General features: G+C 41.3%; 1 long non-coding RNA gene across 3 annotated transcripts in view; it reads left to right on the forward strand.

The window, feature by feature from the left end:
- LOC122560605 overlaps window positions 1-27,388 on the forward strand; it is a 160,801-nt gene that overhangs the window by 103,192 nt on the left and 30,221 nt on the right. For all 3 annotated transcript variants that reach the window (XR_006314775.1, XR_006314777.1, XR_006314776.1), the window contains exon 2: window positions 545-721. This is a non-coding gene — a long non-coding RNA (uncharacterized LOC122560605). The remainder of the gene's footprint in view (window positions 1-544; window positions 722-27,388) is intronic.

A 27,388-nucleotide genomic window follows, 5' to 3' on the forward strand; every position in this document is an offset into this window, starting at 1 on the left:
AACTAGCAATTAGGGATGAGCAGTAAATGTTACCTTGCCAGCAACACCTTCATTCCAGAAACAAAAAAAAACTTGGTAAACTTTTTCAGTGTGCTGCATGCAAAAACAAATTTCAGTGGAAGAAAAGCTGTTAAATATGATTATTTAATATTATCACTAGAGACATGAACACCTAACCATTCTTTTGCATTTTCTGACAACCAGAATCTGTCCAACAAATTATGAATTAGGAGCAGAAATCAGTCCTGACTGTCCTATGTATTTTATATATCGGAGCTATGCAGAGATTATACAAGTCTCTACACATGCAACATTTTTCACAGTGTTTTAAAATGTCTAGTTATACTTCAGATTTGACTTGTAGCTTTTTCTACAGCTTTATTTTTCTCTAATTCAGCACCCAGGCTTAACCAATTGAGTACAATGAGTGTTAATTGTGAACAAACCTACAGAAACAAACACAGAACAATTAGTCACTATACTGACAGCCTATCTCCCAATGTCTATCTTTATTTTTAATCTATCTTCATTTTTGTGTTCACAGCAGAAGGGAAGATTGCATTTAGACAGTCAATTGAGGACTTGGAGGCTTGACTGTTGAGGATCTGGATTGCAATCCCTTTTTCTACTCCAGATCAAATTAAAAGTTGACCACATATCTTTTCAGTTCATCAGTTGTACATTTGGACCAGCTGCAGCAGAAGGAAGATCTGTATTTAAGGTAAGTTGGATGGCGATATGGTGATGGTGATAGTGATATCAAGTCCAGGGGGAGTGAGTTAGAGGGTGAAGACAGGGAGGAACTTTGCACACTGAGATGATGGAGAGCTGCTTTCCAGCTACCCTGTGTCTTCTCTCAGGACAGCCACAAGTTACAATCCCTATCTGTCCACCATTGATGCTAACCACTTCAGCAGGCATGTCTGAGGAGGATGCCCCTGTATCAGTGCAGCTGACTTTGAGTAGGTGGGAGCCTGCAAGGACTTAGAAATCTCAGGCCACCTACCATAGGCTCTTCAAGGTAATGGGCAACACAGTTAGCAGACTGCCTCAGCAACTGATATCAGGGTCACACCGAGGCACAGTGACTGTCAGAAAAAACTGTGGCACAGACAATTTTACACACATTTACCACTTGTATATTGACCCACAGTGTATTTTATCTTTAATGAAGTAATTTGTAATTATTCAAACCTTCTGGGGACTTTCAGAGGATGAGAACTAAAGTTATTGGTGTGTCTTGCGATTGGGTCAATTTGAGACTTCCTGATGAGACAGGGATGTAACCATTATTGTTGAAGAGTGTGTGTTCTCTTTCTGTGCAATGATTGTTGAATGTTCATAAGAGTTTCCACCTTTGCTCAGTCTATGTAATGTTGTAGTTATTCCAATATAGTAATATGACATCTAACTTGCACTCAAAAGGAAACTGGCTCACATTCCTTTCAATGAGTATAGTCAGACAGGTGGATTTGCATTTGAAAGACTTTAAAGTTTGAGCTGGATCAGAATGACTGATCATGGTGCAACGTGTATGTCCAAGTGCATCAAAGATGTCCTTGATAGCATGACTCGAGTGATAAAGCTCCTATTACCATTGTATTCTAGTTTATAGAGGACACAGATTTAAAGGTTTCTATATAAGGGAGGTCAGCAGGGCTAGATTTGCATCCCAGAAAGACAATGGAATTCTGACAATGGTGAGAGAGTTGCTACATCATTGAGGTTGGCCCTGATATTCTGCACAGATTGTTTCAAGGCCCTTGCTCCTGATAAGAGATTACTTTTATGCATGACTTCTTCCTCATGTTCGGACAATCAATCCTCATCTGAGGAGGATGATCTTCCTTGCACTCATCCTGTTGCAACATGTGTATATGTTGTTTACTCAGGTTGTGCAATATACAGGAGACTATAACTATAACTATGCTTCGCTCTGTAGTGCATACTGCAGAATTCCTCTAGGCCATTGATTACCAGCATCATCTTCACTGATGCCTTCCCTGGATGGCTGCATCTGGACCAGACTGTCCCTTTGGAGTTCCTTGCTTTTTTTTATTGGGTCTCTGTTATTGGATGGAATGAGTTCTCCTTCTTTACATCTTCTCCTCCTGCTTCTAAGTAGGGTGTGTAACAGGTGAATAAAGCCGATGGGTATTGTAGGAATTGCACTATGTTAAGAGGCAGGCAATGAGATGAGAACAGGTACCTTCCACTTTCCTCCTGGCTAATGTTATATTTACCCTAGTACTCTTGACTCACCCAACATAACCTTGAATTTCCTGTATCTCAGTTGCCTAGAGTAGGCCATCTCCCTGTCATTACTTGCACCATCTCTGCCTATCCATCTCCACCTATCAAGGTGCTCACTTCAATCTTAAGCCCTCTCGTCTGCAACTTTACTGTTTTTGGCCAAATGTAGTTCTGAACTTATAAACATAGGCCACTCGGCCCCTCCAGCATATCCTGCCATTCAGGTAAATCATGGCTGATCTGATTAACTGATTCCCACATTCCCACCTACCCTGGGAACTTTTCAGCTCCTTGTTTATCAAGAAACTATTCACCAATCTACCATAACATATTCAAAGGACTGCTTCCATTGCCCTTAAAGACGAGTTATTCAATCTTATATTTGACAAAAAGAAGCTTCTCTTCACCTGTGTTTTAAACGGGTGACTCATGATTTTCAAATGGTGCCCTCTAGTTCTAGAATCCCCTGGAAGAGGAAGCATCCCTTCTACATCCACCTGACCAGACCTCTCAATCGAGGCTTCAACCTAGTTACCTTTTACTCTTAAAAACTCAAAGTTACAAGCCTATTTCCTCCAAACTTTCCTCACAATTCCAGCTATTAATCTAGTAAACGTTTTCTGAAAAGATTCCAACCACTTTATTCCCTTCCTTTATCAAGGAGGCCAATAGTGTACACAATCCTCTAGATATGGTCTCAAGGATGGCTGCTCCTGTTCCCAGCCCTCCGAGATCCTTTGAATATCTCATCATGACAAATTCAGAGTTTCTTTGTGATATTGACAGTTCCCTCCACCATGCAGTGCCTTCAATGTGATTCTCAGAACCCCAAATGTTGATTACATGAACACTATTAATGAGATTCCTCATTCAATTCACCATCCTCATTTGTAACAATCACATTTATCAAGGTATCACCACATCTAGGACACTAGGCCCTAGCATCTGAGTTCCAATCCCTCTCCATTCTTATCTTCAACTCCTGATTACTCTTATCAGTCCTGAGCCTTCATGCAAAGATGCTGTTCTTTGGTTCCGCTTTGCTGTGCAGTAGAGTTCACCAACGGAAAACCTCTGAATTTAAACACAACTGCATAAAGATGTTACCTTTAAATATATGTGATCCAGATGGCAAAAGATTCTCTTGCATCGCTGACTTCAACTTGAAAGTTGGATGTAAATAAAAATGATGCACTAAAGAGATCATGGAAAGCAAATGTATTACAAATATAAGCTCAGCATGAGGCCCTCCCACCACAAACAAATCATTTCCTTAATCTTTGCATCTCAACCCACTGTTGGAAAATCAAATTTCAACTCCCACATAATTCATTCACTATCTGACCATGGTTCCCAGTTTTGAAGGCTCCATAGAAATCCAAAATGAGGCCTTGTGAACCAGGGAAATCTGGCTATCTACAGAAAGGTGCAGTAATTTTGTTTTGCCTTTATGCTTATTTATAAGTTTTATTTATTTATAAGAGATATCTATTTGAATCTTGTCCTCCTTGTAATTTTTAATTTCCCGCTATACAGTAGTCTCCACCCCCACCCCCACCCCGTACCCATGGAGGATATGTTCCAGGAGAAAGTGAGGTCTGCAGATGCTGGAGATCAGAGCTGAAAATGTGTTGCTGGAAAAGCGCAGCAGGTCAGGCAGCATTAAAGGAACAGGAGAATCGACGTTTCGGGCATAAGCCCTTCCTCAGGTTCCAGGGCCTACTGTGGAAGCCCGAAACCACGGATAGGAGCAAACCCGTTCATTTAAATGGAGAATGTACCTTCCCGGCATCCTCCTGGTCCCTACTTCTGGAACGTTCCCTATAATATGTTCCAACTGTGCTAAACTGTGGGTAACTGAAACCGCGGAAAACAATTCTGCAGATATGGAGGCCATCCTGTGTAAGTGCATTAAATTTTAGATTCATCAACAAGGAAGTGACACTAGGAATCAACTTTTTAAACCACTGGGATCACATTTTTTTAGTGAGAAACCAAGAGGCCCTTTATCACAATTGATGATCAGGGTGAATAAGGGCAGTGACTGTAGAAAATCAAAATGCTGAGCACAGTGGGGAAGCAGCGACAATAAGACTGAAGGAGAGTACACAAATGTGATGATGGAATGGCAGTAAAATGTGAGAAAATCTGAAAAATTAATATCAGGGAGATTGCCAATAATGAGCCAGAATAACAGGGCAAGTAGCGTTGAAGAGTAATATTTTGGGAAGAACAAAATGCTGGCATTTCTGAAAGAATAGGAACTGGGGAAATAAAATTTATTGTCAAAAATAATTGTTCTATTCCTAACCTATTACTCTCTTACTATTTTAAAGAACATTTTGTATTTATATAGCAACTTTAATGTCAGAACGTATCCCACAATGATTTACAGGAGCATTATGAAACTAAATTTAACATTAAGCAGCTTAAGGAAATGTTAACACAGGATGAACAAAAGCAGGTTTTAAAAAGTGAAATAAAGCAGATCGAGATAGAGAAAAATCAGATTCAGATTTAGTGAGCTCAGCTGAAGGCACAGCCTCTAATTTTCGTGCATTGAAAGTTAGAAATGCTCGAGTCCAGAATTAAAGAAATGGAGGGAATCTTTGAAAGTTTGCAGGGGAGATTATAACGACAAATGAGGACATTCAAGGTTTAAAAAACTAAGACGAAAAATGAAGAAATTTTCAAACCAAGGTGTTGCTGCACTAGAAACCAAAGCAAATCAGTAAACATATTGGTGATGGATAAATGTGATATAATATGAGTAAGGGCAGCAGAATGGTGGATGCTGTCATGTTTACAGAGAATGAAAAGCAGGAGAGAGCTTTGGAATAGTCTAGAGACATGACAGACACAAATGTAAGGTTTTAACAGCAAATTAACTGGGGCAGGGGTGGATATGGACAACTGTGTGGACATGGAAATAGTCAGTCTTTATGATAAAAGCAATATGATGTTGGAAACTCTCCTCAACAGTTTAACTTCAAGGTAAGTATTTCAAGTAGTCATCATAAATAAATGTAAACCACATTGACATTTTGGTGAATCTGTATTGGGCACCCTCCATGAAATAATTTCCGCTATTAACTCTGTAATAACTAAATATCTCCCTTCTGCATAATGGAGAGGCCTTTGCAATATTCCAAACCAAAAGCACAATTCCTGAATGTAGACAGCCTTGGAAAATTATCAGTAGTATACCTGATTATGACTAACAGATATCACTTGAGGTATGACACTGCTGAGGCCTTTAAGGAGGTACCTTGTACACATAGTTAGTAAGCCTTCCAGTTAAAAAAAACCTATGGATTTTTCACTTAGGTGAGAAATTGTTAGAGGACAATAATGTTTTAGAAATTAATGCCTTTAACATATTTGACATTTTAGTCTCAAGTCTCATCTACACTGTCAATGTATCATATTGAAGGTGGTTAAACAGTTTGAACTTTCTTTAATTCAGAGTTGAGGGAGTGATGAAAGGTGTAGGAAGAATGCAGAAGATCTTGTTTTCAGGACAGGGTAATGAGAAAGTCAAGATTAGAGTGGTGCTGGAAAAACACAGCAGGTCGAGAAAGTCAATAGATTTACTGACCACTTATTCATGCTCTCACATCTCTTGCTGCAAGGAATTGATTTGCTCATCCTTCCTCAGCTTTCTTAGTATTTTTCATGGACTTTCTAGGTTACTTTAATCATATCATTCATTCTTTTAAAATGAAATGTAACGTTGATCAAGGCAGAGTTCTTTGAGGTCCCGATCCCTGACAATAGCCCTCTTTTAACATTTTCATTGCTGCATCAAAAGGACAGCCAAGTGCATTTCGTAAAAGATTAAAGATTGAATTTTAAATATTTACAAATGTGCCTGTGTGCATTTGCTAGATGCAGTGGTGGAATGGTGGATTTTGTGTATCCCACATTGTAAAGTCCCAGACCTTAGGTTGTCTGCTTGAGAGGAGGCATTGCACAGAGATCAGATGCTTTCCCACTGGATAGCAGAAAGAAATCAATAGTTGATTCAAGCATTGAATGCCCTTCTAATATCTGGGTAAAACATGGCATTGCCAGATGCTCAGGAGGAGGTCACATTCTCATTTTGCTTTTTTTAGAAAATATGTGCATTGTGTGGTGAAAGTGATGGTGACCTTTGAAAAATATCAACAATAAAATGAAAGAAAGAACTAAACCAAAAGCAATATAAAATAAAACACAAAAATAACATAACCTGACAATCACAGATTATCAAGGGGGCTTAAATTTATTCTGATCTGAATTTTTATTAATTATTATCAGTGATTAAAACTCTAGTCAGCAATAACCAATCAATATTGATCAATACAAGGCCAGTTTCATGAATGAGAAATCTGTTTACCAATGATCTCTGTGCACTTAAAATGATTGAGCTTTACTAGGCCTCATCACATCCCATCACTTCAAATACACAGGGTCTACTGACTCCATTGACTTTGTTTATTAAATTGGGCTGCTATTGATCACCTTTGACTAATCACCAGCAGACACTTAACTGCAAATAATAATGTATGCAACTACAAAGCATATGGACAGATAAATGTCTGTGATACAAAATTGTGCATCTGTTAGTAAGTATTACTCTAACAGCTGAACATCAAGTCAATTGATGCTAATAATTTGATTTCAATCTCATTTAGCTCAGCTGGCTGAGACTTACTGAGGAGAATTTTGTACTTGTAGGACAGTTTGCGCATATGTGTGGTTTGAAAAGGACACATCAAGAATAACGGGTGAATCTTGAAGGGGTCAGAGTGACAAGAGCTTTGGTGAGATTTGTGGCACAATCGGGTGAGAATTCTGGTGAGGCTTACCTTGACATTGGGAACATCGGTAATGCTTTTGCTGAGTGACACAGTGAGTTTCTTGCCAGGCAGTGACACGTTGCCAATCGAGAGGGATTATAGCCTGCTAAATACCTTATTTAACACTGCACCTTGCCTCATTAATATTCAGCTTCCTATTTTACCAAACATGTTGAACAAGTTGGCTGTCAAGAATTCTCAGCATGGAAGTCAGTGCTGCTTGTAGTGATTGTGACAAGATCGGCCATCTGGACCTTATAGAAACTGATTTTCTTTATTGGGGGGGTTATTAATCTGGTCCAATCAGGGAGCCCTGGCTGACATATAAAAAGATTGAGTATCAGAAATGCTGGTACTCTGGGCACTGCCCTGCCAATGGGGCTGTATCTGTGTCCAAACCAGACCTAACTTCTTGCATTTATTTCAATGCAAGATGTCCAACAGGTAAGGCAGATGCATCCAGGGTGTGGTTGGTGACATGGGATTGGGATATCATAGTGATTACAGACATGGCTGAGGGATGGACAGGACTGGCAGCTTAATGTTCCAGGGTATAATGTTATGACATAGGGTAAATCCCCCCCCCAATTTAAACCAGCAACACAGAAAAGATTCGCCCCATGCTGTAATCAGTTAAAATTTGTGAGGCATAGAGCTATCCCAAAAGTCACTATTTAAAGTAAAAATTAACAATGTTATTCTTTACATCTAACAGGGATTATTAACTAACAACTATTTACAACTCCTTTCTCTTAAACCTATCTTTTACCTGCCCCTCTACAATACTGGTCCGATTTAAAAAAAAAAACCCCAATAAAGATTTTCAAAAAAACCTTCTTATTTCAAAACCAGGCAGCTTTTGGTTCTTCACTGTATTCCTATCTTCTTTTCTTCTTCTTGGGGATTCTGTTTCACAGGGCTTTGATAGATAACGGTACCTTCAGAGAGCAGATCTTTTTGCAAGCAATCTTGTTGGTGCTGTCTGCTCTTTTGCTGCTCTGGGTAGCTGTTCAAAATGCCTGATAGTAATAGCTGAAAATGTGTTGCTGGAAAAGCGCTGCAGGTCAGGCAGCATCCAAGGAACAAGAGAATCGACGTTTCGGGCCCTTCCTGAAGAAGGGCTTATGCCAGAAACGTCAATTCTCCTGTTCCTTGGATGCTGCCTGACCTGCTGCGCTTTTCCAGCAACACATTTTCAGCTCTGATCTCCAGCATCTGCAGTCCTCACTTTCTCTGCCTGATAGTAATACATCAGATCATTTCATTGGTTTCAATATCATCAAAACATTCAATTCAAATGTGAGTTTGGTATCTTGGGGCATAATTTAAACTGATTGGCTGACTTTGAATGTTATTGTCTCATGGCAATCCAGCTACTTGTAGCTGTTTTGGTCAAATGTTACTTTGTGACGTTGTTCCAGACTCTCTGTGCATCAAAATCCTTGCTAGCTTTTCAACTCTCTTAAAGGTACTGTACCTCAACACCCTCCTAAAAATAGATGCTATAGCAATTTTGATGTTATTAGGTAAGAAATTTCAAAAGATGATTGGGAATAGATGTTTGCAGGTAAAAGGATGGCAGAATATGGGAAGCCTTCAAAAATCAGATAACAAGGGTCCAGAGACAGTATGTCCCTATTATTGCAAAAGGAAAGGCTGGTAGGTGCAGGGAATGCTGGATGATGAGAGAAATTGAGGTTTTGTCAAGAGAAAGAAGGAAGCATATGTCAGGTGTAAAAAGCAGAGATCGAGTGAATCCCAAGGAGAATATAAAGGCAGTAGGAGTATACTTAAGAGGGAAATCAGGCAGGCAAAAAAGGGATATGAGATAGCTTTGGCAAATAGGGTGAAGGAGAATCCAAAGGGATTCTACAGGTATATGAAGGGCAAAAGAGTAACTTGGAAGAGAATAGGGGCCCATAAAGATCAGCAAGGCAACCTATTTGAGGAACCTCGGGAGATGGGGGAGATACTAAATGAGTATTTTGAATCAATGTTTACAGTGGAGAAGGATACGAAAGATATTGAACCAGGGGAACCAATGGTATCTTGAAAAAAATGTCCATATTACAGAGAAGGAGGTGCTGGGCTTCTTAAATACATAAAGGTGGATAAATCCACTGCAACCATCTGATACAGAGTTGGGCAGTAGGGTGTCAGTGTCTCTGATACCCCTCTTTTTCATTATTGCCATTGTTCTGCCATTGATGTTATTACCTTTTCAAGATGTTCAATATCACATTGCCTTTCTAATATCATAGAAATAATTCCACAAACACCGGTATCCCATCACCAAAATCTCCTTTCTTTATAAATGTTTAGTACTTGACACTGGTCTGGCTTCCTCAGATCCAGCTCTCATGAGTGAGACACTCCTCTTTTTATCTGTCAGCCAGGGCTCCCTAATTGGACCAGATTAACAGCCTCAAGCAGGGAACTCATTCCATTAGCTCAATTGGCTGACATCATTACAATCTGTACACTCATCGTCCCAGGGCATTGGCATGCAACATTTACCTCACAGTTACCATGGAATCTCTTCAATTCATTTGAAGAGCATTTAAGAAATGCAGACTTGTATTCCAGGGTACACCAACAGCTAGCATTGAAAGGCTACTGCAAGAGCACTTTGTGTACACAGCAGACACCCAGCTCACGGACTGCACCAGACTGCAGTTCCAGACTGTCTACTTGTTCTCTTAGCACTCACTTACCTAGTGCCTGGCTGCATGCTTACAATATCCTTGCCTTGCCTTACCAATTAGTGCAGTCCAACAACCAGGTGGCTTGCCTTGCTGGTCAGCTGTCCTCAGGCAAGGGACTAGATATTTTACTCTATGGCATTGACAATCTCAGGCCTGCAATGTGAGCCAGCAGCTTATGTAGCAAATACAGTGCACGCACTGTCAAGCAGGTAGCCATGTCTCAAAGTCTGAGGGGAATAGTCCTCACTGAGTTCCAATGGAAGAAGCTGTCAGTGATGGGGTCGTGGCATAGTAAGTGAAAGGCAATCTCTGATGTTAGTGTGTGAGCCTGGTCACAGTTAGGATATTTTCAGCCTGGGTGCTTGGCCCTCAGTTTTTAAGGGAGTGGGTCATGGTCAGTCCTGGAGCACTGTAGCAATCAGTCTAGGGAAGGATACTGGCAATGCAGTTGGAGAGATGTGCAGTGACCAATCAGGGTTGTCCTGGGTTGGGGGACGGGTCATGTTCAACATTTCCAGTATTTTCTTTACTGCTGTTAATGACCTCAGTGGTCTGTGTGTCGCAACATGGGGTTTCCCAGTGGCTGTGAATCCATGTGGCCATGCAGTATCCAGGGGAATTTGACCATGGAGAGGCCACCAAGTCCATCTGTTATGGCAAGGAGAGTCGGGAACCTATTTTCTTGGTATTGGAGTCTGCAGGCTTGGGTTGGTGGGGTGAAGCTGGGGGTGGTGCATGGTTTTGGCAGTTTTGAAAGTGGGACAATGATAATTGTAAGGGGGGTGTGGTAAAGCATGGAAGGGGAAGGGGTCGTGTGAGAATTGTGTTTATCTACAGCCAGGAGCATCCTGGCTTCAAGGGGTGGACAAACCCCAGCTAGCACAGCTACCTCATATGCCACGGGCTAGAAGGAAAAGCTGGGCAGATGCAGGTTCATGTACATGGATTGGGTAGGAACCTGTGGGGTATGAAGCCTATGCGACTCACGGAAAGAGCTACCAGGAAAGGGATTGGGATATTTAGGGTGTTACCAACACAAAGGGGAAAGGTTGGAAGCCACAGGATGAAAAGCACTCACCATTACCTTCTGTCATTCTGGAAATCAAAGGCATAAAGTTGGAAAGAAAATAGCTGTGACAGGTCTTGGAGTGGGTGGGGTAGCCTCTGTCCCTGTGAGGGATGGTTCACAAGACCCACTGAGGTGCAGAGCTCTAAAGGGAAGTAATATTCCATGCACTGTACAAGACATAGATATGTGGAGTCCCCAATCCCTGGCCAAGCTAATGCATAGTCTCCTGTTTGCTGTGTACCTCCCTGTCCTAGTCAGTGTTCACCAACTGTGTTCACACCAACACTTTTGGACCCAGGAGATAGGGAAAATAATGGGATGTTGTAGATTGAGGGACAATGGTTCAGAGAACCCATTGTGCTGTTCAGTGTTCTGTTTGTGTTTTGTTCCTGCATACAACTTGTTTCTCTTGCTTCCAGATGATGCATTGGCCCTCTGTACAGACATTGATCCACGGTACATACTGTGTGGCCATGAAATTGGTATCATGCTGGCACAATTGCATTTGGGGTCACAGATAGACTCAAACAACAGATGTGGAGGCAAAATGGTGAAATGTGTACAAAAATGAAAATTCATGCACAATGCAATGTCACCTGCACCACTCTTTCTTTCTCTCCCTCCCGCCACATCTTGGTACAATTCCTGGTTGCACAGCTGGAATGGTGCAGTCTGCCGGGCTGCGAAGCCCACTACTGCTAGAGGTTTGGTCAGCTGACCCTGGGGCTGTTTGTGTTTGTACAGCCCAGGCATGCTGTCTTCTTACCAAAGGCAAGTGACCTTCCCCTCAGCTTCACCTTCCAGGGTTCAGAAAGGACAGGCAGGTCTGAGATGGAGGAGGGGTGTGGTACCTCTAGAGCATCCTGAGAAGAGGCTTCTGGGTGGGCTGCATGTGATTCCTCCTCCTGCTGGGTACCTCCTGGGACTGCACCGTCTCCTTGTGAGGAAAGGGCTCCAGGAGAGCTTGCCAGGTTCGCTGTCATTATGCCATCAGTTTTGAGGAATAATGGCTGGAGGGATGGCGTGCAGTTGTGTGTGTGTCCTCTTTAGCAGACCCTGAGGGCACTGAGCCTGCCTCTACATGGCAGGTGCCAACCTGTCCATAGTGTCAGACAGACAGTTGCATGACTCACTGCACTGCTGCAGCTTCTGGGCAATGAGGACCACTGTCTCCCACATCCCTGTTTGCTGCTCCTGTCCCTCCCTGGGCATGTGGACAATGTTCCTGATTGCCATTACAACCTGGGGCACAGTGATTGGTCTCTGGGAGTCCTATGAGTGCCAGCAGCCTGGGGCATTTCTCCCTCAGCCAGTAACTGAGCTATTGCAATGAAATGCCCACCAGATTGTGCTCCCACACCGTCTAAGGCTAATGTTCCCACCAAGGTGTCAGTATTTGCCGAGTGGGGGTTGCAGAAGGCCACCTTGCCACTCTTCTTTCTTGCGGGCTCTTTCTGCCCTATTGTAGCCTGTATTCTCTTGAAAGGCAAGAGAGGGAGGAATTGAGTGAAAGGATAATGGGCCAAATGCCTGTTGGTGCTGGTTCAGGTGGTTGAAAGGTAGTGAAGTGATCCGAGTGTGTAGACTGCAGGGTTGGCATTTTTCGGAGGTTCAGGAGATGAATGAGACCAAGTGAAGGAATATGTTGGGAACATTAGAGAGAATGACAGAGCTTGAAACTAATGGTATTGGATACAGTATCAGAGATTAAGTTTGTGGTAGCAGAGAGAAAATCTTGACGTTTACCTTGGTGGAGAAGATATGATCATTGACTTTCTAAGGGCACTGCTAACAGATCATCGGCAACATTGAGATGGCATGGATCCAGGTTGGAAACCTCCAACCAGGCTCTGGTGGCATGACCAGCTCTTCCAGTCCACAGCAAATAGGACTTTCCTTTTTTGCAACTCTCACCCCTCCACAGCTGACCAGGATCTTGGGCTTGTGGTGCCATCTTCCCTTTTTCCAACATGTTCAGATTCTTGACCAATCAGGTCAGTTTCAAAATACCAGCCCGCATCCTATTAAAAGCAAAACTGAAAGAACTTTGGATGCTGGAAATCAGAAACAAAAATTGCTGGAAAAACCCAATAGGTTTGGTAGTATCTGAGAACAGTTTCTGTTTTTTTTGTTTCTCATCCTTTTAAATACTGCATGGGTGTAAGGGATGCTGGTCTTTTGGGAGATACCTAATGAGTTGTTTCTAGAGTGGTGAGATTGAATCAGATGTGTACATCGGATGGGGTGAGATAGGCACTTAATGTCGCGAATTTCTCCTCAACAATGTCTGTACCAATCAGAGTCCACTTGTCAACCAATCAGCTCTCTCTTTTCATACATTAGAAAAGACTGGTTCACATTATATTGGTATTCTTGCAAATATCCTGATGAGTACAAAATGAAAAGTTTCAAAGTGCGTCTTTTTTCCACAATACACAATCTAATTTTTATAGGTGTAAACATACATGTTTTCATTATGCAGCATAACCATACTGTATAATTGAACACCATTAATTTGCCCTTGAAAATGAAACTATTATGGTCTCAATGTACTAGGATGGAGAGGTGAAAAGGAAATGGGAGAAAAATTCTCATTTGGAATGAATGTGATGAATCACATATCCATGTGCCTTTCCTTCCTTTCAAACCCACTTCTCAACCCACCCATCAATATCAAATGCAGTTGGCAGAGATGAACCTCCCTGACTGAGGGCACAGACAGTTTTCTGCACAGGAGCTGACAGGGGCAAAGGGACTGGAGTAACAAAACAGATTGTGAATACTTCAGTGTGAAGCAGTTATCGCACAACTCATTGACATTAAAAGTCTACAATATTTTACATTACTTGATTCAATTACACACAGATGAAATGATTACCTGTACAGGGCTCACATGGATCCTATAGTGTGCATAGGGAACAAGGATTCACTTGAAAAGTTCTTCCTGTACTGCCTGGAAATTGGGAACGGTCTTTACCGGGCACAGTGGATAGTGGAAATGCATGATTATTGTTACACTTCACTTGATTACCTTTGGGAGAAAGGACTAATTTGCGCCTCCAACAATGCAGTAATTACATTTGTTTAAATAATATATAGCTGAACCTTTCATGCCATCTTTCATATCGATTCACTTCCTGGGAGTAAGCAAATTGTTTGCTCAGAAAGTAGGAAGGTGGAATAGACAAGGTGCAACTGTAACTTGTACCTGAATTAAAATTATAGAAATCTATATTGGTAAAGACAAAAAGAGTGGAATTAATCCAGCTCTTGACCTCTGGCTGAAATACAGTGAGAGCCCACAGTGCCTACTTTGCCAATGACATGGCCAGCACCAGCCCTTCCCCAGATCAAGGAGTCTGGTTGTCGAAATCCTATATCCTTGAGCTGAAATGGGGAGCAAGAGAGCTTGGAAGAAAGGTCAGGCATGGGACTTAATGGCATTTTCCTTATTTTCCCTCTATCCCCCAAAACCCCCCCACCCCAATATGCCAGGTCTCTTGATCTGGCACTCAATGATTATAGGAGATTACCCAAACCCGAGATGTCCACATGCAGGTTCCTGATTTGACACTGATTGAGGCTATTCTGGGCAATAATTGCTCATTTTAGCATTGGGACAGAAAGGCTGTTACAAACTTTTCCAACCTGGACTCAATGGGAAAGGTGAACAAGAAACAGAAAGGTGATGGGATCCCCAGTTTACACCATCTAGCCTGATTAAATGCCCCATCTCCCCTCTCCCCACTACAATATTCAAGCATGCCTTGTGGAAGGACATTACATTTTGATTAAAATGTTGCCCTGAATATGGGCGTTGCTATTTTATGTATCCAATCATTAGTTCTTTTTATTTTCAGGGCAGGTAAGAAATCAGGTTTTGACCAGTCAGCAGGTGGATTCACAATAATCATTTCCAACCTTTTCCCTCTCCTCATATTTGTGTATTACTTCTGTCTCTGTTATGTGATTAGATTTAGATTAGATTTAGATTACATTACAGTGTGGAAACAGGCCCTTCGGCCCAACAAGTCCGCACCGACCTGCCGAAGCGTAACCCACCCATACCCCTACATTTACCCCTTACCTAACACTACGGGCAATTTAGCATGGCCAATTCACCTGATTATAGTCCAGTCTATTTTAGTAAAGCCAATCCTCTTCCTTGAACTGCTACGAATCGGGCAATTCAATGGTTCCATTGGTAGCACTACTGTCTCACAGTGCCAGGGACTTAAGTTTGATTTCAGCCTCTGGCGACTGTCTGTGTGGAGTTTGCACATTCTCCTCATGTTTGTGTGGGTGTTCTCTGGGTGCTCCAGTTTCATCTCACAGTCCAAAGATGTGCAGGTTAGGTGGATTGGCCATGCTCAATTCCCTGCAGTGTCCAGGGATGTGGTGGCTTGTTGGGTAAGCCATGGGAAATGCAGGGTTACAGGAATGGGGTGAGTTTGGGTGGGATGCTTTTCAGAGGGTTGGTGTGGACTTGCTGGGCCAAACGGCCTGCATCCACACTGTCGGGATTCTATGAAATACTTTCTTGCTTCTGACGTCAATTCTTTTGCCTTACATGATTATCCACTAATCCCTTTAGTGTATTATCCAACCATAAGTTCAGTATTTTTCTTCGACCAATGATCTGTCATAAATATAACAATTTTTCATCTCATCACTTCAGTTGCTTTCATCATTACCTAACTTTTCAGGAGAGGAATTCTAAATTGATATTTTAATTAGTTCACTGTGGAACATCTCCGATGCTGACCATGCTGCTCTGCTAGCAATGAGCGATAAGTTGTAGAGAGAGCTGGGGCCTGTGTCCTCAGACACATTGCCATTTGTATCCTTCTCCAGAAGCATGGCAAGCTTCTTGAGTTGCACAGAATTTAACATCCACATTTAATTTCAACTTCTTCCTTGACCATGCTTGTTCCTACTCTAATGATCTTCTCCAGTCTTTGTCCCAGCAGTACTCCTTGGGTTATGTATTCTATGTTACATCTGTTCCATTAAAAGTGGCCAGCTCTTTCTTCAGTTACCTTTGCATCTCTGGTATGACATCTTCTTTTCACATTTGGATATGAAAATACCTTCACATTTGACTTTGTCATTTTGTTCCCCTGATTCCACTCCACCTACAGAATCCCTACAGTGTGGAATCAGGTCCTTCGGCCCAACAAGTCCACACCCCCCAAAGAGTATCCTACCCAGACCTGCACCATTACCACATTACTCTACATTTATCCCTGATTAATGCCCTTAACCTACACATCCCTGAACATTACAGACATTTTACCATGACCAATTCACCTAAACTGCACATCATTTTATCTACCATCAAGTCATGCATTTTGAGTTGACTTTCCATATCTATTGAATGTCAATGAATTTCAGTTGTGTTGTTTGATACAATCTCTGGCTTTGATGTTATGTGCTTGCCAGTGGGTTCTGTCTGATCAGATAACCAGTGTTCAATACAGTGAGTGGACACAAGGTTTTGATTCTGTTCTTCAAACAGCTGAATAGATGCATCAAAAAAAACAATTCAAGCCAAAGGGAATCCAGCTCTCACTGCTAGTTCCCCACACATATGGTCCATAGTAAACATTTGTCACACAGTTTGCTCGAATATGATTGTGGATGCAACCTTAAGGAGTAGCTATAGAAGAAACAACTATTTTGATCCCTTTTATTATCATTATATTATTAAACATTTCCTGACGACAAAAGCAAATCACAAAATTCAGTGAAAAAAAAATCACTGACTAGAGATGCTGTTGTCTGAAATGCACCAAGTTGTTAGGGACTGTGTAACAAAACATTGTAGCATGAATGGCCACGCACATTATTTACGCTAATGGTTAAACGTGAAACAAACGCATACTTCATGGAAATTTGAAAGACTAATCATTTTCATTATTTCTGGACGTTAATGTTTAGTTCCACGTTTATCGCCTGAGGGACTCCATCAAATACATTATTTACCTTCAAAGGAAGTCAAAATACTGAAGAAGAATATGCTGAACGTGATTTCAACAGCCTGAAAACAAGATGTGACAAGCAGCATGACATCGGCCCCCTACTAATTTCCGCTATTTGTAAAGTAGTTTGTCTGAATGGCAGCAGCTCCCTAGAACAGGTCAAAGTAGTTGAGACCGTGTCAGTCCTTGCATAAGAAAACCTCAGTTCAGGGAATGAAATAAGCAGCTATTGATTTACCAATGAAAGCCATGGAGTATGAGGAAGGCAGCCAAAAGGAGACACCAGCTGCTCCCTGCTGGAAACCTTTATGGCAAAGTTGAAAGAGAAAGGGAACTGCTACGCTGCCTGAAAGGGAATTCTACAGGGAAAGAAAATCCTGCGTGATAGGTAATAGCTAATGTTAGCACTGCAGTAGAAATGCTATGTTCCACATAGCTAACCTCTTTCTCGCTCTGGAATCCTAAACCATGTTTATTAATGAAGTGTGCTGAGACTGGACCCAATGGGAATTTCTCATGCTCTCTACACACTCACAATTCTTTCTATTTACTGTCCATCGCTAGACACCACACCCCATTCTGAGTGCACTTTTCAGGATTAGTTGAATTAAGCCAAGCCCATTGCAACAATTCCAAGAATAAATTTATATCAGAATGAGAGGCATTGACACCAATTTGTTCAACAGTATTACTCTGCTGTACTGTGTTGTCAATGAATTTTGCTCTTACTCAGTACAAATCTGCGGTCTGGATTTATTGTCACTAAAATTAAATAATAACAATCCACTTCTTGGTTTCACACACCAACACTTACTCAGTTCAGTTACATACAATTACCGAGTGAGATTAACAATACCATATGTAAAATATTTCACACTATAATTAAAATAATCATAACCATATAAGACTGGAGAAGATATTGTCTTCATATTCACAGTCATGACTTTCAACTGCTGCATTGGGGAAAGGTCATTCTGAGAGAGAGCTGGATTTTTTTTTTGTAATTGCAATTTGCTACAATGTCACACCTCAGTGAGTAAACAGAACCATGAAAACAATTTTGGCTCCAAACAGCCAAAGTTGTTTTACTGTTTAGCTATTGAGCTTTTTTTTGCACAAGATCCATATTTACACCATTGTGACTGATGTTGTGAATTATTGAAATCCTGATGTTTTATGCAATTAGTCAGGTAACCCTACTTTCAAAATCACCACCACTACCTGTCTGGTGTGTAATCAGCTTGGTGAATATATGTGAGTTGAATGGATGTGCACTTGATAACTTCAACTCTAAGTTGTGAGGAAATTTGACTTTTAGCAGTTTAATACTTCCTTGTCTAGATCCACCACTAACTTATTGTGTCAGATCATTATTATGCTGATCACCAATGACCTTTAACCAACAGTTCTGATGGTTTTCTCTTCTTAGATGTTTCTTAATTTGCTGTAAATATCCTATGTTTTCACTTTTATTTCAGGTTTTCCGCATCTGCAACGTTTTGGAGTTATCTGCATCAATAATGTGTGTAACGAATAAGGTTTATCAGGTTTAAGTTTCCTTACAACAGTCCCTTGTGCAATTATAGAAAATTAACTGTCTCCTTCTTTCCGTTGTATGGTGGCCTTTGGTCAACTGAACTGCTACCAGCATTGGACTGAATGTTAACTGACAAAACTGCCATAGTAGGGGAGACATCAAGCATATGTTTAATTCAGTTGGGGGGAATTTGTATCTGACTTCCAGATGCCCCAACCACTTAGAGTAGATAAAGGCAAAGACAACCTGCAGTTCTATGGCTCAGAATTGAAGGATTATTGAAATATTGAAGAGCTGCACAGAATGAGTTTCAACATGGAAAGGAAGCTCCACACTTTGCAGACGTCTCCATCATGCTGTTAGGGCATGAAGGGGGAATTCAGATCCCTGTGGATGAAGGACAAAGACATCTTCGGAGAGTAAGCAGGCATGGTTGGAAGTTGTCAGGAAAATTAGCAGCATCAGTGCAGTGTTTCGCTCCTGATACAGTAAACTAATGTCTTGATAAACTAATTATGACATAAAAGTGTTGCACAGTACAATAAAGTACAAAATTGTTATTCTGCCTTCCCCAGCTTGCTTCTGTATATCACTCCTCAGATCAACAAATCCTGCATGTGCACCCATGGTATTTATCATGGCTAATCCACCTAACTCGCATTTCCCTGGACACTATGGGCAATTTAGCATGGCCAATCCTACTAACCTGCACATCCTCGGACTGTGTGAGGAAACTAGAGCACCCAACAAAAAAACACGTAGACATGGGGAGACTCCACAGAAACAGCACCCTGAATTAAGCTGGCTTTGAAATATTTGGTGGATATATTGACTTGATAATAGATGTTTAACCAATACAAATACACTGTGACTGAACAGTAACTAATTGGTTAATGTTTTAACTGCTAGAGGTTTCTTACATAGCAAGTCAAAGTACAGCAGTTCATAACAGAGGTGGCTCAGTGAGATAAAATAATTCTTGAACATTTTGAATTATGCTACTGGTGTTATTTGTGTATGAAAACCATTATTATGGTTTCTAAAGTATTACTCAAAGGACAAAAAACATGTTTATGTTCAACAAGGTGAAAAAAAAGATATGTACTCAGAAGCTTAATATAACATGACAAGCTCCCAAAGGACTTTTGGCCAATTGTAATTCAGGGCTTCACCATGTGATCAAATCCCAGTTGTCTCAATGAACATCTGTCAGTCGAAAAAGAATGATGTCACATTGTAATTTTAATAATTTATGGAATTGTTTTTTAACCTTATGACAGGTATGTAATGACAAACTTCAACATTAAGGCATAGCATTTTGAATAAGCTCATTGCAATTATTTGATGAGCAATCGCTCCTCATGTGGTGTTTTTCTCCGTCATGTTATTGTCACTTATTCCTTTGTTTCAACACGTGATTCATGTTACATAAGCATTCCCTATCTTTACAACCATCTATCATCATTGGCGGTGATGACTGTTCTTCAATTCGACATGATGTCTATTCAGAGTCACCTACTTGCCATAATTCTTCAAGTGACTTAACAGGCCAATTCTCAGTACATAGAGCAGGACAGCTCTTAAGATACTGATAGCCAATTGAAGACATGTACAACACCTATCTCTGCCCCCAAACACCAACCTTGATGTTGATGTCACAAAAATGATTATTTTAGACTCTATCCACAGATGCTGCCAGACCTGCTTGGTATTATCAGTATGTTTTTGTTTGATTTATATTTGCAGAATGCACAGTACTTTGCTTTTAGTGTTTAATACACTATCTCTTTCAGAAATATCTACCTTTAAGAAATTCTACTCTTCCACTCCCATGTTGGACAAGAGACCATTGACCATGTGAAAACCAGCCTTCTGAAAACAGAGAGATGAGACATTCCATAAAATGGTGGCAGGAAATGTTGTTAGGAAAACACACATCTTCTCACCACCACAAGATATCCCTAATGGCTGGAATTTTGGTAAACCAATTATCTGGTCACCAAGAGGCTACATCCTGCTCCTGCCTGCATATTATTGACATTCAGTTGGGCCCAGGCTGTGAAAGGGGAGTGCTAGATAAACCCATGGGGTGCCTCCCAGGTTGACTATCCTTCATGGCTTCTCTATGGCATATGGAAGTCCCCCATAACAGTAATGTCTGTCCAGTATTTCATTACCATTTCTAGAGAGAGCATCCCTTTGATCATCAAGGCCTACCTGCAGGCCCCAGGTCAGTAAAGCTTGGCTTTCTAGGGGGCCTCAACATGATTCTCTTGTAGTGTTGACAATCGTCACCCTTAGTAATGGCACACCAGGACTACCAGCCCAGTAATGAGGTTGGCACCACAGATGAGCTGTTGTCCTCAATTGGGTAGTAGTCCTAGTAATGGTTCCTTAACTGGTTGCCATTGTAATATCCTCCCTAGCATCCCACCACTCACCCACACAGGCTTGAAATCTGTTTTCTGTTTCAGTAGCAGAATAACCTTTGATTCTGGTGTTTAGTATCTGTTTTTATCCCCACAAACACTGCAGAGCCTGCTGAGTATTTCTGAATCTTTGGTCTACTTCTCTGTCAGATTTTTATTTTTAGTATACTTTTCATTTTAACAATGAAATGTATTTATAAAATGGAAGATGTTATCAAACTGGCATAGATTAGCCTTCCCAAATAAACCTGGGAAGATGATACTGCGGCTTCTGTTGAGCTGTTGTAATCCTGAACTGAAGTTACTTGGCATTAAGTAGGAGATTTCAGAATTTTGGAGGGTACCAGAGGAGGTTACAAGAAGTTGTGATAAAGAAACAGTGGTGTAGGTCCAAGCTGGGATGGCTTGTAAATTACAGGGGAATTTGGGTGGAGAGGAGAGAGGAATAATGCCTCACAAAGACGTGAGCTCTAGTTCTTCGGAGTGGTAGAGAAAGCAGACAATGGAGTGCTGTCCTAGTCAGTTTAGAAAATTCCTAAAGCACGTCGACCCCAGCCACAGTGTGCTGGTGGAGTGGGTGAATGTTGGATCTGCTAACAAAGATAACCGAGAAAGTTACTTTTCCTTGAATGAATCTGACTATTTGAGCACAATTTCGCCTGCATTCAAGTAGGCATATGACATGTACTCCACTACATGTCTGTTGTGAGTCTTGTAGAAAGTTGAAAGTTGTGTCCATGAATCTGACAAGCTTAGATAAAATATACAAGGAAATGAGAAAAAAAGCTGTTCATGGTGGCTCAGTGGTTAGCACTGCTGCCTCACAGCACCAGCGTCCCAGGTTCGATTCCAGCCTCGGGCGACTGTCTGTGTGGAGATTGCACATTCTCCCCGTGTCTGCGTGGGTTTCTTCTGGGTGCTCTGGTTTCCTCCAACAGTCCAAAGATGTGCAGGTCAGGTAAATTGGCCAAGCTAAAATTGCCCATAGTGTTAGGTGCATTAGTCAGGGAAATGGGTCTGAGTGGGTTACTCTTCGGAGGGTCGGTGTGGACTGGTTGGGTCGAAGGGCCTGTTTCCACACTGTAGGGAATCTAGTCTAACTAGCTAGTGGCACAGGGATTAGGAGACACAGATTTAAAATTTTGGGTAAGAGAAGAGGAGGATTATGAGGAAGGAGAATTTTATATTTCTTTGATGTTGCTGTCAAAATCCTGGAACTCCCTCCCTAACAGTTTGTGGGTCTACTTACTCCAAATGGACTGCAGCAGTTCAAAAAGGCAGCTCACCACTACTTTCCTGATGTAGGGCTTATGCCTGAAACGTCGATTCTCCTGCTCATGTTGTGGCTGTGCAGGACGTTGGTTCGGCCACTTTTGGAATATTGCGTACAGTTCTGGTCTCCTTCTTATCAAAGGATGTTGTGAAACCTGAAAGGGTTCAGAAAAGATTTACAAGATGTCAAGAGTTGGAAGATTTTAGCTATAGGGAGAGGCTGAACAGGCTGGGGCTGTTTTCCCTGGAGTGTCGGATGCTGAGGGGTGACCTTATAAAGGTTTACAAAATCATGAGGGGCATGGATAGGATAAATAGACAAAGTCTTTTCCCTGGAGTGGGGGAGTCCAGAACTAGAGGGCATAGGTTTAGGGTGAGAGGGAAAAGATATAAAAGAGACCTAAGGGGCAACCTTTTCACACAGAGGGTAGTACGTGTTTGGAATGAGCTGCCAGAGGAAGTGATGGAGGCTAGTACAATTGCAACATTTAAATGGCATTTGGATGGGTATATGAATAGGAAGAGTTTAGAGGGATGTGGGCCCAGTGCTGGAAAATGGGACTAGATTATGTTGGTATATCTGGTCAGCATTTATGAGTTGGACCGAAGGGCCTGTTTCCGTTCTGTACATCTCTACGACTCTATGACTCTTTGACTTTCTCAAGGGCAACTTGAGATGAGTAATATATGCAGGCCAAGACAGCAACACTCACATCCTGTAAGTGATTGATTTAAAAAAAATGCAGAAAGAATTAATGATTTGGAAAATGGCGCTCAACGGATGATGGAAGCAGAAATAATTATTTGCAAAGGATATTGGATGGGTTCTTGAAGGAAATAAACCTTCTCCATGAACAGGGGTGGAACACAAACTGGGGTTATCATCTCTATGGGGGGGCTGGCATGAATTTGATGAGCCAAATGACCTCTGTGCCATAAGCGACTCTATGACTTTGAGGGGTCTGGGGATAGGCCACTCAATATAATACATTTGATCCTGTAAAGTAATTGTTGGTCTTTCTTACATGACACCAAGATTCATAGACTGAATGTGTGTATCAGATTTAGCAGCTGTGTTTGTGTGTTTCTTAAGATATAAACTTACAGTTTTTTGTCATGAGAGAACTCTCCAAACTCTCCACACTGTTTATGGCACAGAAGGAAGCCAACCATTTTATGTGAGTATTTATGTTCCATACAATCTTCCCTTCCACCATATTTTATTCCACCATAGCTGCATTTTCCTTTCCTTTCTCCATCACGTGGTCCCTACCTCACTTGCCTTTAAATGCATCAACACTATTTCTTTCAGCCATTGCACTGTAGCAAATTTCACATTCTAACGGTTCTCTAAGTAAACTCCATCATGATCTTGACTGAGTGCCTATAATATCAATATATACAGTGCCTTTAGCATAATGAAACGTAATGCTTCCCAGGAGTATTTTCAAATAAAGTGCGACACCAAGCTACATTAGAGCAGAAAGACAGATGTGTCCCAAGGAAGGAAAATGAGATAGAGAGCTGGAGAGATGAAGGGATGGAATCCAAATGCTGAGACTTGGCAGCTGAAGGTATGGCCACCAAAATGGAGCACTTACAATTGGGAATAGACAAGAAACCCGAAATAGAGAGGTCCAGATATTTTTTAGATTACATTACATTACATTGTGGAAACAGGCCCTTCGGCCCAACAAGTCCACATCGACCCGCCGAAGCGCAACCCACCCATACCCCTACATTTGCCCCTTACCTAACACTACGGGCAATTTAGCAAGGCCAATTCACCTGACCTGCACATCTTTGGATTGTGGGAGGAAACCAGAGCACCCGGAGGACACCCACGCAGACACGGGGAGAACGTGCAAACTCCACACAGTCAGTCGCCTGAGGCGGGAATTGAACCCGGGTCTCTGGCGCTGCGAGGCAGCAGTGCTAACCACTGTGCCACCGTGCCGCCCATCTTCGAAGGTTATAGGTTTGGAAGATTTACAGGTATGGGAAGGGATAAGGCCATGGAGGGATTTGAAGATTGGGTAAGACTGATAAAGCAAAGATGTTGCTTGACAGGGGACTAATGTAGGTCAACAAGCAAGGGGTGATAGGTGAATAAGATTTGCTATGATGGGCAATACAGCATTGGATAACTTTGTTTACAGAGGGCCGAATGTAGGAGATCAAAAGGAGTGTGATGGACAGAAGGCTGAGTCAGCATGGTTTTGTCAACAGAAGATCATGCCTGATAAGTCTGTTGACGTTTGTTGAGGGGGTAATGAGCAAGTTAGAGAAAAGAAAGCTAGTGGATGTGATCTATTTGGACTTCCAGAGGCCTTTGAAAAGAGACTGCACAGGGGGCTGTTAAATAAGTTAAATGCCCTTGGTATTTGGGACATGGTACTGTCAGAGATTGAAGATTGGCTGAGTAGCAAAAGGCTGAGTGTGGGGATAAAGGGGTGTTTTTCAGGATGGCAGCCAGTGACTATTGGACATCCGCAAATGTCAGTGTTGGGACCACAACTACTCTCATAATATATTAACAATCTGGATGAAGGAACTGAGAGAATTATTGCTAAGTGTTTGGATGACACAAAGATACATGGAGATAGTTTTTAGGAAGTGGAAAGGACTTGAACAGACTAGGAGAATGGTAAAAGAAGTGGCAGATAGAATACAGTATAGGAAAATGTGAGGTTTTTTACTTTGGTAGGAAGAATAGAAACATAAGCTATTTGCTAACTGAGGAAAGGCTTCAAAAATCTGAAGCACAGAGGGACTTAGGAGTCTTAGTTCAGGATTCTCTTAAGGTTAACATGCAGGTTCACTTGGCAGATAGGAAGGCAAATGGAGTGTTAGCATTCATTTCGAGAGGTCTAGAATACAAGAGCAGGAATGTTTTGCCAAGGTGTGTAAGGCTCTAGTCAGACTGCATTTGGAATATTGTGAGCAGTTGGGTCCCGTATCCAAGGAAGGATGTGCTGGCCTTGGAGGACACCAGAGGAGGTTTACAAGAATGATTCTGGTGATGAAGGGCATGATATCTGAGGAGCAGTTGAGAACTCTGTGTCTGTACTTGATGGAATTTAGAAGGAGTGGTTTAGAAGGATATCTCTTTGCAACTTACAGAATGCTAAGAGGTTTGGATAGAGTGGTTGTGGAGATGTTTCCATGAGCAGGAGAGACAAGGACCCAAGGGCACAGCCAAAGAGTTAAGGGATGACCCTTTAGAACTGAGATAAGGAAGAATTTCTTTAGCCAGTGGGTGATTAATCTGTGGAATTCATTGCCATAGAAGGCTGTGAAGGCTGAGTCATTGAGTGTATTTAAGACAGAGATAGATAGGTTCTTGATTAGTAAGGAAATCAAGAGTTTGGGGGAGAAGGCAGGAGAATGGGGTTGAGAAACATATCAGCTATGATTGAATGGTGAGCAGACTCAATGGGCCGAGAGGCCTAATTTTGCTTCTCTATTTTTTGATCTTACGGTTCAGAGTAGAATTAATGAAGGCACGGCTAAAATGTTTCACAGCAGTTGAGCTAAGACAGTATGAAGTCGAGCAATCCTATGGAGATGAAAATAAGCAGTCTTATTAAAAGCACAGATATAAGGTTGGAAACTGAGCTCAGGATTAAATGTGATACAGAGTTTGGGAGCAGACTGACTTAATTTCAAAGTATCCCTACAGAGTGAGATGAAGTCTGGGAAGACAACTTGCAAACAAATCTTAACACCAGGTGGAAAGTGTAAATCTCACTGTTTAATCTGTATAATCATATATTGTTAAGGAATGCAAAAGTACATTATACTTACATCACAACTTTAATGTAAAAGTGTGCTCTGAGGTGCTCAGAGACGTAACTAAAAGGTTAATTTCATGTAAAATAAGAGTTCTCGTGACTATGCCGAAAAAATAAAAGTAACAATAGTCTTTCCAGACCATATGGTTACTCCCTCATTAGAGAGAGACCACTGGTTGTGGTTTAACCAGAGGCTCACTGTGCCTCCAGGGAGGGGAAAGGTTGAGTAGGACAGTCCTTCATGGTAACCTGAGCCGGTGCAAGAATTGAACTCGTGCTATTGATATCATTCTGAGTCACAAGCCAGCCATCTGAGCCAAACTAATCCCTAATGTATGTTTGAACAGAAGTGGGCGTGCATTTCATTGAGAGTTTAGATTCTAAATCTACCCTCCTTCACTGACTTTGGGTGACCGCAGTACAAATTAAACACAAAGTAAAACTTAAATTAAAATCAATACAAAAAAGCAATATGGAAGATGAAAGCATCATGAAAATTGATGCCTTAAATCTACATTCTGCTACCCTCAGATCCTGAAGGAAATGGACAATGGTGTTGTGTATTAACCAATAAAAAAGTATTGGCACAGGAAATTAGTCACTAGGCCACCATAAAAAAAAACAATTGGTCAAATAAATATTACAGATCGAAAGCACAAAAGGAATCTAACTTTTTTCTTTCCAAAATAATTAAATAGACCTTGCCACTGTGACACAAGCACTCAGGAAAAGATGAAACTGTCTTACTTTTTCTGCAATGATACTGACTCAAAAGTAACAAAATATTACACTTACATTTTCAAATAAAGAAATGCATGACAGTTAAATCTGCACTGCTTGGATTTTGAAAGTCTCAATATCTTTAATTGAAACTATAATAAAATTGCTTTCACATGTTTGAACATGCAGACATACACGTTAGGAGTAAGTGTATGTGCCTTGACCTATCAAGCCTGCTCCACCATTCAATACAATTATGGTTCATCTGATTACCCCATTTTCCTGCCAACATTCAATAACCTTTCATCCCCATGCTTATCAAGAATCTATTGGCCTTTGCCTTAAAAATTATTCAAAGACACCGCTTCCAGCAGGTTTTGAGAAAATTCCGAAGGTATCACCCTCTCTGTAAGGAAAAAAAATCCTCCTAACAGTCTTAAATGAGTGACTGATTATTTATAAACAGAAACACATAGTTCTAGGTTCTCGTACAAGAGGAAGCATTCTGTTCACATTCACCCATCAAGACCCTTCATGATGTTATTTGTTGAATTTAATAAAAATTGGCAAAGTGCCAAATTTGGAAATGTTCATGAAGGGTTTCTGTCCATGAACCCTGGTGAGATATCTTACACAATTTGACTTTGCTTATCTCAGTATGTATGCAGCATGCCTCTGTTGTTCCACGTTTGCACTATTGTGTGTTCACCAGCAGCAGAAGTGCTCATCGCTACTGGGGCCTTCTAAGATTTCTGTCACTTGTGCTACTTTTAAAGATTAGCTGAGC

Source organism: Chiloscyllium plagiosum, chromosome 2 (assembly GCF_004010195.1).
Source record: "Chiloscyllium plagiosum isolate BGI_BamShark_2017 chromosome 2, ASM401019v2, whole genome shotgun sequence".
NCBI classification, from domain to species: domain Eukaryota; kingdom Metazoa; phylum Chordata; class Chondrichthyes; order Orectolobiformes; family Hemiscylliidae; genus Chiloscyllium; species Chiloscyllium plagiosum.